Source organism: Erinaceus europaeus, chromosome 4 (genome assembly GCF_950295315.1).
Source record: "Erinaceus europaeus chromosome 4, mEriEur2.1, whole genome shotgun sequence".
NCBI classification, from domain to species: domain Eukaryota; kingdom Metazoa; phylum Chordata; class Mammalia; order Eulipotyphla; family Erinaceidae; genus Erinaceus; species Erinaceus europaeus.
In genome coordinates this window covers 10,429,074-10,443,518 of record NC_080165.1, presented here as the reverse complement: position 1 = coordinate 10,443,518, position 14,445 = coordinate 10,429,074, and the positions used below count along the sequence as shown (strand labels likewise).

The 14,445-nt window shown below is 44.5% G+C and overlaps 1 pseudogene; it reads right to left on the bottom strand.

Moving 5' to 3' along the window:
* Positions 1-6,085: 6,085 nt before the first annotated feature.
* LOC103113743 (transcription factor Sp2-like) lies at positions 6,086-7,902 on the bottom strand (annotated as a pseudogene).
* Between the last annotated feature and the right edge of the window lie 6,543 nt (positions 7,903-14,445).

Genomic DNA, 14,445 nt, shown 5'->3' with positions numbered 1-14,445 from the left:
GTTTTTGTCATTCCCCCCCCCCCTTCGTTCTATTTTATTTGACAGGACAGAAAGAAATTGAAAGGGGATGGGGAGATAAGGAGGGAGAGAGAGAGAGAGGAGGGGTGGAGGGAGGAAAGACGGGTAACATTGCTTCACCACTTGTGAGGTGTCCTGCCTGCAGGTGGGGAGCTTGAACCCAGGTTCTTAAGCATGGTGATATGTGCGCTTAACCAGATGCACCACCACCTGGCCCCAGAGTTTAATTCATTTTTAAAATATTTATTTATTTAGTCCCTTTTTTGCCCTTGCTGTTTTTTATTGTTGTAGTTATTATTATTGTTGTTGTTATTGATGTTGTTGTTGGATAGGACAGAGAGAAATGGAGAGAGGAGGGGAAGACAGAGAGGGGGAGAGAAAGACAGACACCTGCAGACCTGCTTCACCGCCTGTGAAACGACTCCCCTGCAGGTGGGGAGCCGAGGGCTTGAACCGGGGATTCTTAGGCCGGTCCTTGGTGCTTTGAGCCACCTGCGCTTAACCTGCTGCGCTACCGCCCGACTCCCCAGAATTTAATTCTTAAGCAGCTGAAAGACTAGAGCCTGCAAGATAACTCGCATGGACAGTGTGCGGGCGTTGACACGCACACGACCCAGGTTTGGAGACAAGACATATTATTTTCCAGAGGATAGAGGTTTTTGCAGGCATAATGGAAAGAACTTTGTACTTCTGAGAGCTTATTTGTTCCGGATAAACATGTTTTTAAATATTTATTTTTATGAGGAAGATAAAGAGCCCAAGCGAGGGTGGCTTGACTCTGAGATATGGCGGTTCGATCCTGGCGCCTCTGGGGTCTCGATCGTGCAGGTGCTACCTCGCTCTATATCATGACCTGCGTATCATTATTCAGAAGAGTAAAAAAAAAAAATCTAAAGCATTCTCCTCTCTGGTAGTTATCCTGTTTCTTCTTGCATTTGTAAATCAATAGTTGGAAAGGTATTATTTTCATGAATAAACGCTTACCTGCTGTTGACAATTTGGTCTGCAGGTGAGGTAATGTTCACTGTGTTCTAGCGTGGCACTGCTTGTCCATAAGTGGGTGAGCTTCCTCGTTAACACTACGTCCTTAATTGGTCCTCAGTGGAAAGAGGAGGAAGAGAAAATAGTGTCCACAGCTGAGAAAGGGAGGAGTTTTTGCAAATCATCTCGCAAACGGCACAAGTATTTTCACCTCATCTCTTCCTATCACATTTGACTTTATGGTGTAAAAGCCAATGCATAGTAATCTTAATTTAGAGATGAACATTTTCTGTATTCTGAACCCGTAAAACCCTTGGAATCTCATGAAAAGGAGTTAGAAAGAGGTGGGACTAAGGCAAAGAAAATGCAACCAGAAAATAATAGAGATATTGAATATATATGTACATAAATATGGAAATTATTTTGCTACCTTCCATTTCCAAGACTGAAATTGGATAATTTTTAAAGAGGGTATTTGTGGAATTTGGGTATTATTTGAGGATTTTAATTCTTTCACTTTTTTTTCTTTTTTGCCTCCAGGGTTATTACTGGGGCTCAGTGCCTGTACCATGAATCCACTGCTCCTCGAGGCCATTTCCCCCCCCCTTTTGTTGCCCTTGTTGTTGTAGCCTTGTTGTGGTTATTATTGTTATGTCATTTGTTGTTGGATAGGACAGAGAGAAATGGAGAGAGGAGGGGAAGACAGAGAGGGGGAGAGAAAGACAGACACCTGCAGACCTGCTTCACCACCTGTGAGGCGACTCCCCTGCAGGTGGGGAGCCGGGGGCTTGAACTGGGGACCCTTAAGCTAGTCTTTGCGCTTTGTGCCACGTGCGCTTAACCCACTGCCCTACCGCCCGACATCCCTCTTTCACTCTTTTAAATGAAAAGTCATTCAGAGTTCACTCAGTTTCTTCAAATGACTGCAGTTTCAAGCACCAAAATAAGTATGTAGTTATCTCAGTACTCAAAACAGTAACTGAGACTTGAGATAATAAACAATACAAATATCTCAACAGTATATGGAGAGTTCTTCACTTTGAGTGGGGTCACATGGGAAAGTACCACCTGCCATCTTTCTGTCTCATGAAGTCAAGACCAACAGATGTCACCTTCTGCACCCCATAATGTCCCTGAGTCCATACTCCCAGAGGGATAAAGAATAGGAAGGCTGTCGGGGAGGAGATGGGATACGGAGTTGTGGTGGTGGGAATTGTGTGGAGTTGTACCCCTCTTATCCTATGGTTTTTTGTCAGTGTTTCCTTTTTATAAATAAAAATTGAAAGAAAAAAGGTCAACAAAAGCGTGTGTCATAACATTCTTGAAGATGCTGGTGCAGGTAATACAATAGGCATTTGATATTTGCAAATGACTGAATAAGGTATTAAGTCAGATGAATATTTACAATCCTGACATATAAACAATGATTTTTTTTTTAAAGATGTTACTGAGGGCAACAAGATGTGCATGATTTTCAGGGTCCTCTATAGATCTTTTCCAAATATTATTTAAGGAAAAGTTACTTTAAGCTGAACAGAAGTTCATATTAGTAGAGGAGAACAAAATGTTTTATATACAATGTCGAATGTGAGAGAACAACCTCTTATAAGTTAGTGAGCCTTATATAAATGCCTTTCCACATTTCAATTTCATTCTGGTCTAAAATGCATCAAAGCAAGAAACTTCTATTGATATTTTCAAGTTCCCTGGTTTCTTTAAGACCATCAGAACTGATCAGAATATTTTTAAATAAAAAATTGTAAATAAAAGCAAAAGCCTATTTCTTCTCTAGGAAAACTGTACAAGGTAATTAAGTCTGAAAGATGTCTATCAAGTAGGCTGAAGATCTTTTTTTAAAAAATTACTGGGGGTTGGGAGTTGGGCTGTAGCGCAGTGGGTTAAGCGCAGGTGGCGCAAAGTACAAGGACCGGCATAAGGATCCCGGTTCGAACCCTGGCTCCCCACCTGCAGGGGAGTCGCTTCACAGGTGGTGAAGCAGGTCTGCAGGTGTCTATCTTTCTCTCCTCCTCTCTGTCTTCCCCTCCTCTCTCCATTTCTCTCTGTTCTATCCAACAACGACAACAACAATAATAACTACAACAATAAAACAACAAGGGCAACAAAAGGGAATAAATAATTAAAATAAATATAAAAAAATTATTGGGGGATTAATGGTCTACAGTAAACAGCAAATGCAGTTGTTAGCACATAGGTAAAAATTTTTCAGTTTTCTGCGAAGCATTCTAATCCCTTACCTTGGTCCACCTCTACCGTCCTGCACCAGGACCTGAATTCCTGTCACCACGGAGTTCTTTCCTCTGGTGCAATACACCAAACTCAGTTCAAATTCTGCTTTGTTTTTCCCTTTCTGTTCTTATTTCTCAACTTCTATGAGCTTTTAACTGAGTTTAAAAGGGCGGGGGGGAGGAATAAAAGCAAGAAAGAAGAAAACAGGAGTTTACCAATACAAGACTGATTTAAAGGAAAGTCTTCTATAAACACTAGTCAACATACCCATAATAAGTATTATTATACCCAGAGAAATAGATGGTTTAGATACTGTTATAAAATTTACTCCTTAGCTTCAGCCACTCCTATTTGTAGCATATCAGCAAACTCTTGTTTTTTTCTTACATGTCCTAGTTCAACCACTATTTGAAAGATCCTGAGAGAATTACTTAGTCTTCTTGTGCTTCAGACTCATCTGCAGGAGGATAATAATGGTGATGAACTCTCATAGCATTCTCATTAAGAGTAGAAATTGGTGTAAGTGGGGAGTCAGGTGGTAGCGCAGTGGGTTAATCGCACGCGCAAGGACCTGTTAGAATCCCGGTTCGAGCCCCGGCTCCGGGAGTTGTTTCACAGGTGGTGAAGCAGGTCTGCAGGTGTCTCTCTGTTTCTCTTCCTCTCTATCTCCCCCCCTCTCAATTTCTCTCTGTCTCTATCCAATAATAAATAAAACAAGAAAAAGAAATTGGTGTTAAGTATAGGTATTCATGTAATAGAATTGGGTCTGGTATATGGAAAGGATAATAAATCATTTTTATCACTGTTATCATTGCCATATAGAATTTACCATTTGAAAACCTAGAGCAATTTTAAGAACTTCCTTGGTGGTGGAAATGGTGAAATTAGCTAAGGCACATTTCTTTCTAAGAAATGTCTCATAGAAATGAGTGATTTATACATGTTTAAAGTTCTTTATAGTACTTGTATTGAATATGAAAAACATCTCTGCTTCCTCTTTGTCCAATTTTAACAGTTAAAACTAAACTTTGGATGTGATCAATATGACTCCACAATCTTGATACTATCCAGAAACCATTACAATCAGAACAAACTTACCTAAGCCAAGAAAAAGAGGTTCTGTGATGATTTAGTGATGAAGAGATGTGTTTAATGCTATCAGTTCTTAACGAGAAAGGTTCAGTCACAGCTGCCGTGATAAACTGCAGAGAGAAAGCTGGAGTTCGGCTCTGCTTCTGCTTCCTGTCCTCATCCTCAGGGAGATGAATAGTTCATGATAATCGGTGAAACACGAGAGCATTTAAGAGACTCATGTTTGGAAACCAAACCAACCTGATCAATTGACAATTAATCTTGACAGGTGCACTTGCATTTATTTTTGGTAAATAATGCCAGGATATTCTATTCATCCAAATAAAAGAAACTAAATACCTTAATCCGTGATCCCAAAGCAGGTATATCATATTTAGGCAAAGCCTGCTTGTTAAAATATGCCCAAATGAAACTCAGGGAAAACAAAAAGGCTCATCTGAAATAAGAATTTTCAAGGCTATGTATTTCTGTCCATGCCAAAGCTAAACCAACTAACCTTAGTTCTTCCTTCAGCATTGTTATAGAAAACTATTTTCCTGTAATTCCTCAACTTTTACTTTAGCTTTTTTCCAGTTTTCTTTCCTTTTCTTTCTTTTTTTTCACATTTTGCCTCAGACAATTAAGTTTATTAGCAAGAAATTTTTTTTTCAGCCTAGTACTGACCAATACAGCACATTGTTAATAGAGGGTAACAAACCCGCCACTTAATTCATAAATACACCTCGAGCAGTTACCACTAAAAATAAAGTTGGATTTTTATTTAACTTGAAAGCCTCAAAAATAACAAGTAATATGTATTTTTTAACATGTAGTAGACACAAGAGTCAATAGTATAATATATATTGTGCTCAAATAGAGCTTGGGGTGGTTGGGGTGGGTGAGATGAGGCAGCAGGGGTGAGGCTCAGTATGTGAAGGGGCTTTAATTTAATCTGGATCCAGATTTAAATTGCAATGCTGTGTCATTTAGAAAAGAGAATGGCTGGCAGTTGGGCGGCAGTGCAGCGGGTTAAGCACAGGTGGCGCCAAGCGCAAGGACCGGCATAAGGATCCCAGTTTGAGCCCCCGGCTCCCCACCTGCAGGGGAGTCGCTTCACAGGCGGTGAAGCAGGTCTGCAGGTGTCTGTCTTTCTCTCCCCCTTTCTGTCTTCCCTTCTTCTCTCCATTTTTCTCTGTCCTAACATCAAAGACATCAACAATAAAACAACAAGGGCAACAAAAGGGAATAAATAAATAAATATTTTTTAAAAAGAAGAAAAAGAAAAGAGAATTGCTAGAGTGAGGGGAAAAAATCATATGCTCATTACTGTCCCCACAAAACTCTTAACTGAAAGCAGGTAGGGAGGAAGTGAGTCGGACAAGGACAGGAAAAAAGGGAGCAATTAGATAGAACTTCTTGAGAACACACACAATACACAGTGTTTAGCATTTCGAGTAGAGTATAAGGCAACGTTCTCCTTAGTAAATGCAGGGAGCTGGGAGTCTGTGGGTAGCTTGGGTTTTTCAATAGAAAGTCAGAATGTGCTGGAGGGGAGTGGTGGCAGGGCCAGGGCATGTGGAGTGGAAGCATCTTCTTGGGCTTCTCCAGCAGTGGATCCCAGCAAGGCCTTGGGGGCAGGGCCTGGGGGGCCAGAGAGGTGCAGGAGAGGGAGGGGCATGGCACGTGTTGGGGGGAGCAGAGGGGGTTCACTTTGCTCCTCGATGGAGTGAAATTCATGACAACTTCTGGGGCCCCCCCTTAGTTGGCCTTACAAGTTCTTTGTGACCAGGTGTGTCTCGTAATGCTTGGGGAGGTAGCCACTTCTCATGAAGTACTTCTGACACTGGACACACTCAAAGCGTCTGTCCCCTGGGTGGGTATGTGTATGTTGCTGCATTTGGCTGCTCTGTGTGAACGTCTTTGCACAGAAGAACCAGTTGCAGACAAAGGGCCGCTCCCCAGGGTATAGATGCACATGAATCCTCAGCAGGGACATCTTCCGGGAAGTCTTGCCACAGTCAGGGACATGGCGCACATGCCTCTTCTCGCTCTGCTCTCCAGACCTCTTGACCCCATCTTTGCAGTTGGGATGAGTACAGGCCATGCAGTGCCACATCTCCTTAGGCCAAGGCCTGCTCCATCTGCAGCTGGATCTGTGTGGGGCTCAGCCACTGAAGGTCAGGTTGTTTCCAGAAACATTCTGCACTGCCAGCTGTTGCTGTCCTCCTGTGTTGGTGTTGGTGTTGGTGTTGGTGTTGGTGTTGGTGTTGGTGATGGGTGTACTCTGGACCAGGACACTGTTGATGTTGATGGTCTTTAGGGTCTGAGCTGCTGCTGCCAGCTGGGCTGCATTCAGGCTGATGCTACCCCCAACAGGGGCCATCTTTGGCAAGCAAGGGACGGTCTTTCCAGGGAATTTCAGCTGAGTGTTTTTTGCTGGTCCCACTCAGGTGAAGAACATAGAAGGCAGGGCTGCTAAAAGTGGTGGCTGTTGCTGGAGGGCTATCCTGGACAAGGACCATCTGCTCCTTACCCGAAGGAGGTGGTGAGGTGTAGACGTGGGGAGGTGTCGACTCAGCTGCCTGCATCTGAAAGTTCTGAGAGAGCTTCTGGGGGAACCAGAGGGAGGGTGGCAGATGCCGCTGGCACCACTGGCAGCTGGGGGATCTCTACCACCTGCTGCTGCTCAGCCTTGGGGGTACCACCTGGACCTGTTGGACCCTAGCTGGCCAGCCCTCGCTGGGCTCCGAATAGTGAGCAGCTTGTTTCCTGCCTGGATGATGTTGTCTGCTGTGGTTTCGATCCGTACTGTCTCCACCTGCTCGGCCATGGCCACGGCTGGGAGGCGGGAAGACTCTTCTTCCTGGCTTTCCTGTTAGTCTTAGACACCTGGGAGGGCTGTCTGAGAGCAGCTGAGTGTCGCTGGCGTTCATGTGGTTGTTAGCAGGCAGAGTGAGTGTCATGTTGCCACCCCCACTTGCAAACCTTGCCACACTGGCCCCACTCTGCGCAGGGGTGGTGGTGGTCCTTGACTTCTGGACGGGAGCTGGCTTGATAGGAGCAGGCTTATTATTTGAAGCTGAGGAGCTGATGATGGCTTGGTTGGTGTTAAGGGCAATCTGAACCTGGTTGGTAAGATTGGGATGTACTTGGTTGGTCTGAGAACTGCTTGCCTGAATCTGAGGGACAGCCTGGTACTGGAAGAAGTTGGCATTTGACTGGGTCGCTTTGTTGAGTATGGTGGGATTCTGTGTGGCAAACACCAGCTGCCCTCCAGGATGGGAAGTGCTCAGTTGTGATCCCTGAATCTGAAGTATATTTCCTTTGGAAGATGAGATTCCAAAGCTGTTCTTGCCAGGACTGAGAGGGAGAGGGAGAGGGGCTGGTTTGAGTTTCCGGGGTGTGGGCTGAGGAGGAGCAAGAGGCTCACAGCAGCTTTAACAGCTGGAGGGCCAAGTTTGCTACACGCTGCAGCAAGCCGAGCTAAGGAGAGGGTTGAGCCTCTTGGGGGGAAGAAGCAGCAGGCTTCAGGTAGTCCCTGGCACTAAGAGTGGCAGTGGCAGCCAGGCTCATCTGTGGATCACTTCTGACATCTTCCTCCCTGGCTTGCACTGCCAACAGCCTTTCCAAGTGTTTTCTTTTCTTTTTTAAAAAATATATACATATGTATTTATTTATTCACTTTCCCCTTTATTTCCCTTGTTTATTGTTGTAGTTATTATTGTTGTTATTGATATCGTCGTTGTTGGATAGGACAGAAAGAAATGGAGAGAGGAGGGGAAGACAGAGAGGGGGAGAGAAAGACAGACACCTGCAGACCTGCTTCACCGCCTGTGAGGCGACTGCCCTGCAGGTAGAGAGCTAGGAGCTCGAAAGCTGATCCTTGTACTGGTCCTTTCAGTTTATGCCATGTGCACTTAACCTGTTGCACTACCGCCTGGCTCCCTCCAATTGTTTTCTATCTGGTATGTGAAGATATCATATTAATCTGCATTAAAATGACCATCATAAGGTTGAACATTTGCCAAATACTTAATGGCCACTTATTAGCCCTCAACATATTGCTGACACTTAATACTTAGATTGTTGTATTGGTGTGCAATTCATTGTTGATGTTGTAAAGGCTTTGCTAAGTAGCTATCCTCCAGCCTATGCTGTCTTGGATTTTTTCCCCCTTTTTAATCTAATTTTGTTAACATGTGCGGGCGACCAGACCACCACTTAACCACTGATGATGATCTATTTGTTGCTGGAGATTGAAACTAGCATCTCACTCATGCAAGGTGTGTACTTTATTGCTGGACCACCTCGCAGCATCAGGCTTATTTTTTTATTAAATTTATTTTTTATTTAAGAAAGGATAAATCAACAAAACCATAGGGTAGAAGGGGTACAACTCCACACAATTCCCACCACCCAATCTCCATATCTCATCCCCTCCCCTGATAGCTTTCCCATTCTCTATCCCTCTGGGAGCATGGACCCAGGGTCCTTGTGGGTTGCAGAAGGTGGAAGGTCTGGCTTCTATAATTGCTTCCCCGCTGAACATGGGCGTTGACTGGTCGGTCCATACTCCCAGTCTGCCTCTCTCTTTCCCTAGTAGGGTGGGTCTCTGGGGAAGCTGAGCTCCAGGACACATTAGTGGGGTCTTCTGTCCAGGGAAGCCTGGCCGGTATCCTGATGGCATCTGGAACCTGGTGGCTTAAAAGAGAGTTAACATACAAAGCCAAACAAATTGTTGAGCAATCATGGACCCAAAGGTTGGAATAGTGGAGAGGAAGTGTTAGGGGGGGTACTCACTGCAAGCTCTAGTGTACTTCTGCTTTCAGGTATATATTTTGCACTTGTTTATGGATACGTGTGAACATATGCTCTCTCTCACAGAACCTGGTGTATATCTAGGTTTTGGGACTTTGTTAGAAAGTGATCCACCTGGGATGGAATTAGATAATGATATGAAAGGAAAGGTCTCACCCAATAATGAAGCTGAAGGGCTGTCATTCCACACCTGAAGTCTCTGGACACAGTCTGAGCTGAAGCATGTTGAGGTGGCAATCTTTGTGTTGATTAGGTTGCAATCGGCTGATGCGATATTATTTGATATGGATTAGGAGAGGCATGCGGGAAAGTGGGCCCTATCCTAAGGTTCCAGGACTGGGGGAAATATAGGCTCTATAGTGGAGATGTGAGGTTCCTGCTGTCTTAGGGTTCAAAAAGACAATGTATAGTTAATTTTATCATCACATTATTTGGTAATTGGGTTAACTTTGAAAAGTCCTTTTGTTAGGGTTTGCTGTACAGTACCCAGTATCTTGTAAATAGCTGTGCCACTGGTTGCCTCTGATCTACTTGATCTAGGCTTTTGAGAGAGTCTGCATATCAAATACACAGCCTATATATTAAGAAGACTCAGTCTATGTTTTAAAAACTTCGAGACATACAATTAATTTTTCCCCTCTCATATTAATTAACTAGTGATTTATGTGACTATGCGTTACTAGGAGTGTACATAAACACCATTCCCACCACCAAAAGACTGTGTCCCATCCCACCCCCCCCACCCCCCACCAGCCCAGGAAGCCGCATGTCTACCCCTCACCACAGGGTTTTTACTTTGGTGCCCTACTTTTAATTTAGTCAGATCCTGCTTTTAGTTTCCCTTTCAGATCTTCTTAGTCAACTTCTGTTGATGAGTGGGATCATCCCATACTCATCTTTATCTTTCTGACTTAGCTCACTTAACATAATTCCTTCTAGCTCTGTCCAAGATGGGTCAGAGAAGGTGGGTTCCTTGTTCTTGATAGCTGTATAGTATTCCATTGTGTATATATACCACAGCTTTCTCAGCAACTCATCAGCAACAAATGTTGGAGAGGCTGTGGGGACAGAAGAACCCTTTTGCATTGCTGGTGGGAATGTAAATTGGTCCAGCCTCTGTGGAGAGCAGTCTGGAAAACTCTCAGAAGGCTAGACATGGACCTTCCATATGATCCAGTAATTCCTCTCCTGGGGTTATACCCCAAGGACTCCATAACACCCAACCAAAAAGAGGTGTGTACTCCTATGTTCATAGCAGCACAATTCATAATAGCTAAAACCTGGAAGCAACCCAGGTGCCCAGCATCAGGCTTATTTTATACTTATTTAAAAAAAAAAAAAACTCCCCTTTGGACTATAACTAAAATAGGCCTACTAGCTATTCTTCAAAATGGAGACCCCAAATCTTTGTCTGCAATATATCAGACTTTAGGTTCATGATTAGTCAACAATTTGTTCTGCTTTATATCTTTTTCAGCCACCAGGTTCCAGACCCCACACATTGGTGGCCAACCGGACTTCTCTGGGCAGACAGCCCCACCAGTGTGTCCTGGAGCGCCAATTCCCCAGAACCGTGCCCCACTAGGGAAAGAGAGAGACAGGCTGGGAGTATGGATGGACCTGTCAACACCCATGTTCAGCAGGGAAGCAATTACAGAAGCCAGACCTTCCACCTTCTGCTCCCCATAATGACCCTGGGTCCATACTCCCAGGATAAAGAATAGGAAAGCTATCAGGGGAGGGGATGGGATACGTAGGTTCTGGTGGTGGGAATTGTGTGGAGTTGTACCGTCTTATCCTACAGTTTTGTCAGTGTTTCCTTTTTATAAATAAAAATTTTTAAAAAAGGAAAAAATTCAAAGCATAATTAAATGGCCTAATGTCTTTTATAACTTTGTTTTTATGTGTCTAGTGAGACTACTGCTAATCAGCATTCATTCACTCAGTTTCTTCTCACCCAAGTATTTATTTTTAAAATATTTTAATTTATTTATTATTGGATACAGACAGAGAGAAATTGAGAGGGGAGATAGAAATGGAGATGAGAGACACCTGCAACCCTGCTCCACCACTCGTGATACTTTCCCTCTGCAGGTGGGGGCCAGGTCACAGTTTTTCTCAGTATCCATTTTTTATGTAGCTTATTTGGAATTTTTTTTTGCTATAAATTAGGAATACCACACCTTTTTATATTCCCAATGTAATTATTAAGACTGCTTCTTGATAATGTATGACAATAACACACTTTAAAAAATATTTTATTTATTTTATTAATGAGAAACATAGGAGGAAAGAGAAAGAGCCAGACATCACTCTGGTACCTGTGCCGCTGGGGATTGAACTCAGGACCTCATGCTTGAGAGTCTGATGCTTTATCCACTGTGCCACCTCCTGGAGCACTCACTTTTCCACATAACAATACAACTAGTGGGGATTAAACCAATGAAAACAGTGATTATGTAAATAGACCACAGCATTAGGCAATACAAGTGAACCTAACATGATAATCAAAACAGAAGGTCTTATAAGCAGAATTTAGAAGCACACCAACATTCTCCCTTAAGGCTAAATACACACCCCTTTTGGGAGCATAGAGTCTAGTCTATGTCAGTTTGGAGGACCAATTCTGCCAAGACATCTGTCTGCTGCTGTAACTTTCTAGCCAATTCTTGGACACCTGTAAAGGTTCTGTGAGGACTCTAATGGCCTGCAAGCATTGAAAACCAACGTTGGGTCTGGGTCTCTAGCTTTTTACTGGGTGAAGTTAAGCCTTTACTTGGGTAAGTAAGCAGTTAACAAAAAGCAGATTTAAGTGCTCAGGACCCCACCTGAGACTACGTAGCCCTTTCTAGGGCTGCCTCAGTGGCTGTTCTTATTTCTGCTGTTAACACTAGCACAAGGGGGCAGAGAATTCTCAGCCCTCTGGGAGAGCAAACTGGGAGCCAGACCCATAAGGCCCAGAGTCTGGACTGTCCATGTTGATCCTCAGGCCTCTGCTGGTCTGCCAGCTTCCAGCTGTGTGGCCTTGGTGGGAGTGTGGGAGAGCCTCACAAGATGCCTCTCCTACAGACACAATTGGAGGAAGTCTGTGGGGGTCTAGATCTGCTCACCACTCTTCTTTGTTGGCTTGGCCTGTGTATCCTTTGACCTGTAACTTTAAGGGCCATGGGGATAGTTAGGATGACTTGCCTATAGGGGCTCGCTTTCTCCCTTTCTTCCTCTTCCTTCCTTCCTTCCTTCCTTCCTTCCTTCCTTCCTTCCTTCCTTCCTTCCATCCTTCCTTCTTTCCTCCTTTTTTTTTTTTTAAATTTATTATTGGCTAGAGACAGAGAGAAACTGAGGGGGGGATAGTTAGGGGAAGACAGAGACACCTGCAGCCCTGCTTCACCACTTATGAAGCTTTTCTCCTGCAGGTGGGGACCAGGGGCTTGAACCTGAGTCCATGTGTACAGTACTGTGTGCACTTAACCAGGTATGCCACTGCCTCCTTCCTTCCTTTTTTTAAAAAAATTTTAATATATAAAAGGAAACACTGACAAAAAACAAAGGATAAGAGGGGTACAAATCCACACAGTTCCCACCACCAGATCTCCGTATCCCATCCCCTCCCCTGATAGCTTTCCTATTCTTTATCCCTCTGGAAGCACGGACCCAGGGTCATTGTGGGAGGCAGAAGGTGGAAGGTCTGGCTTCTGTAATTGCTTCCCCACTGAACATGGGCATTGGCAGGTCGACCCATACTCCCAGCCTGTCTCTCTCTCTAGTGAGGCAGGACTCTGGGGGAAGTGGGGCTCCAGGACATATTACTAAGGTTGTCTGCCCAGGGAAGTCCAGTTGGCATCATGCTAGCATCTGGAACCTGGTGGCTGAAAAAGTTAAGATATATGGGGCTCTCTCTTTTTTTGTTATGTCTAACCCAGACCCGGCCCCCAGGCAAAAGAAGTGGAGCTGTGTGTCAGTGCCTATGGACAGCTTTCTTCTGCCACCTGCGAAGGATCTCTTCTGACTAGGCTTAGCTGAATGGCTTTCTCAATTTCTCTTCTCCCACCTGGTAGACTACTGGAACTATGAAGGTTGGCCTGTTGTGTGCCCCAAGACTTGAGGGTAGTCTTTCTCATCAGTTGGGGCCTATTTATTGTATTGTTTCAGTGACAAACAGCTCAGGGCCCACACAGCTTCTATGGGGACCTTTTTTTTTTTTCTTCTTCTGATTTTGATTTCTTTGTACTTGTGAGAAATCCTCACTCTTTGTAACTTGTCTCATGGGTAGGCGTGGGTGGCAGTGGCATATTTGGAGTCTGTATAGATAATGACTCTTCTTTCTCTTTTCCTAAATTGAGGGCTCTGTGCAAACCAGTGAGATGTGTGAGATCTTGCCTCTAGAGCCATAGATGCTGAAGTCACTGCATATTTAGTGAAGTTCTAGACAGTCCAGTAAACTGAGTTAGGGGTTAACTTAGGGTTCCTGGTCTACTTGAAACTGCTCTCATGGGTGAAGAGTTCTAGGTCAGTCTTGCAGTGTGGAGAAAGGCCCACTGTCTGGGAAATCCAGGCCATTATCTCCATGAGAGTCTGAGAGGGTTGACCTCAAGCCCTCTCCTCACAGGAGGGGTGGTAGGCAGGTCCCCACTTGACCCCATGACCTTAAGATGGATGGACTTTTCCAGACAGGGAACTTCCTGCATATGCCTACTCATTCCCTTTGAACAAAGGCCATAAACTACCATATATACATGGCCAACTGAAACCCACGGCAAATATCCTGGTCTTGCTTAACTGCTCCCTCCCCCCATCCTGAGGTGCTTGTGATTCACCTTTAGAGAGGAGCCTGCCTATGCATGGTGAGCTCATGACCAGACCTTATACGGTAACTTTCCAGTAATGAACAAACACCTGATAGGTCAAACTTAACCCTGTATTGTGTGTGGCTTAATGAGCACCTAAACTTTCCCTAACCCTTGAATATATCTACCTGCTTGTACCCCCCCATAAACGAGATGCCTCCCTGAAGCTTCTCCTGGAGGCGTGGTTTACTCTGCACGCTTGCCCTCGTCAGCAGTGTCCCCAGGACCCCCTCGGTGGCCAGCCGAGCAGCAGAGAACCAGCCTCCACTTTGCAGGGGCTGGTTTTTAAAGTCTGGGTGTGAGGAATAGGCCTCACTGACCACTTCTTCAGTCATGTGCCAGGTCACCTCCCTCTTCAGGCAGAGATAAGTAGTTGGGTTCAGGGTCTGGATAGTTTCTAGCCTCACCGGGGGATTTTCACATAACCTGACACTGGGTGACTCTCTTCCCAGAGCCACCTTACAAC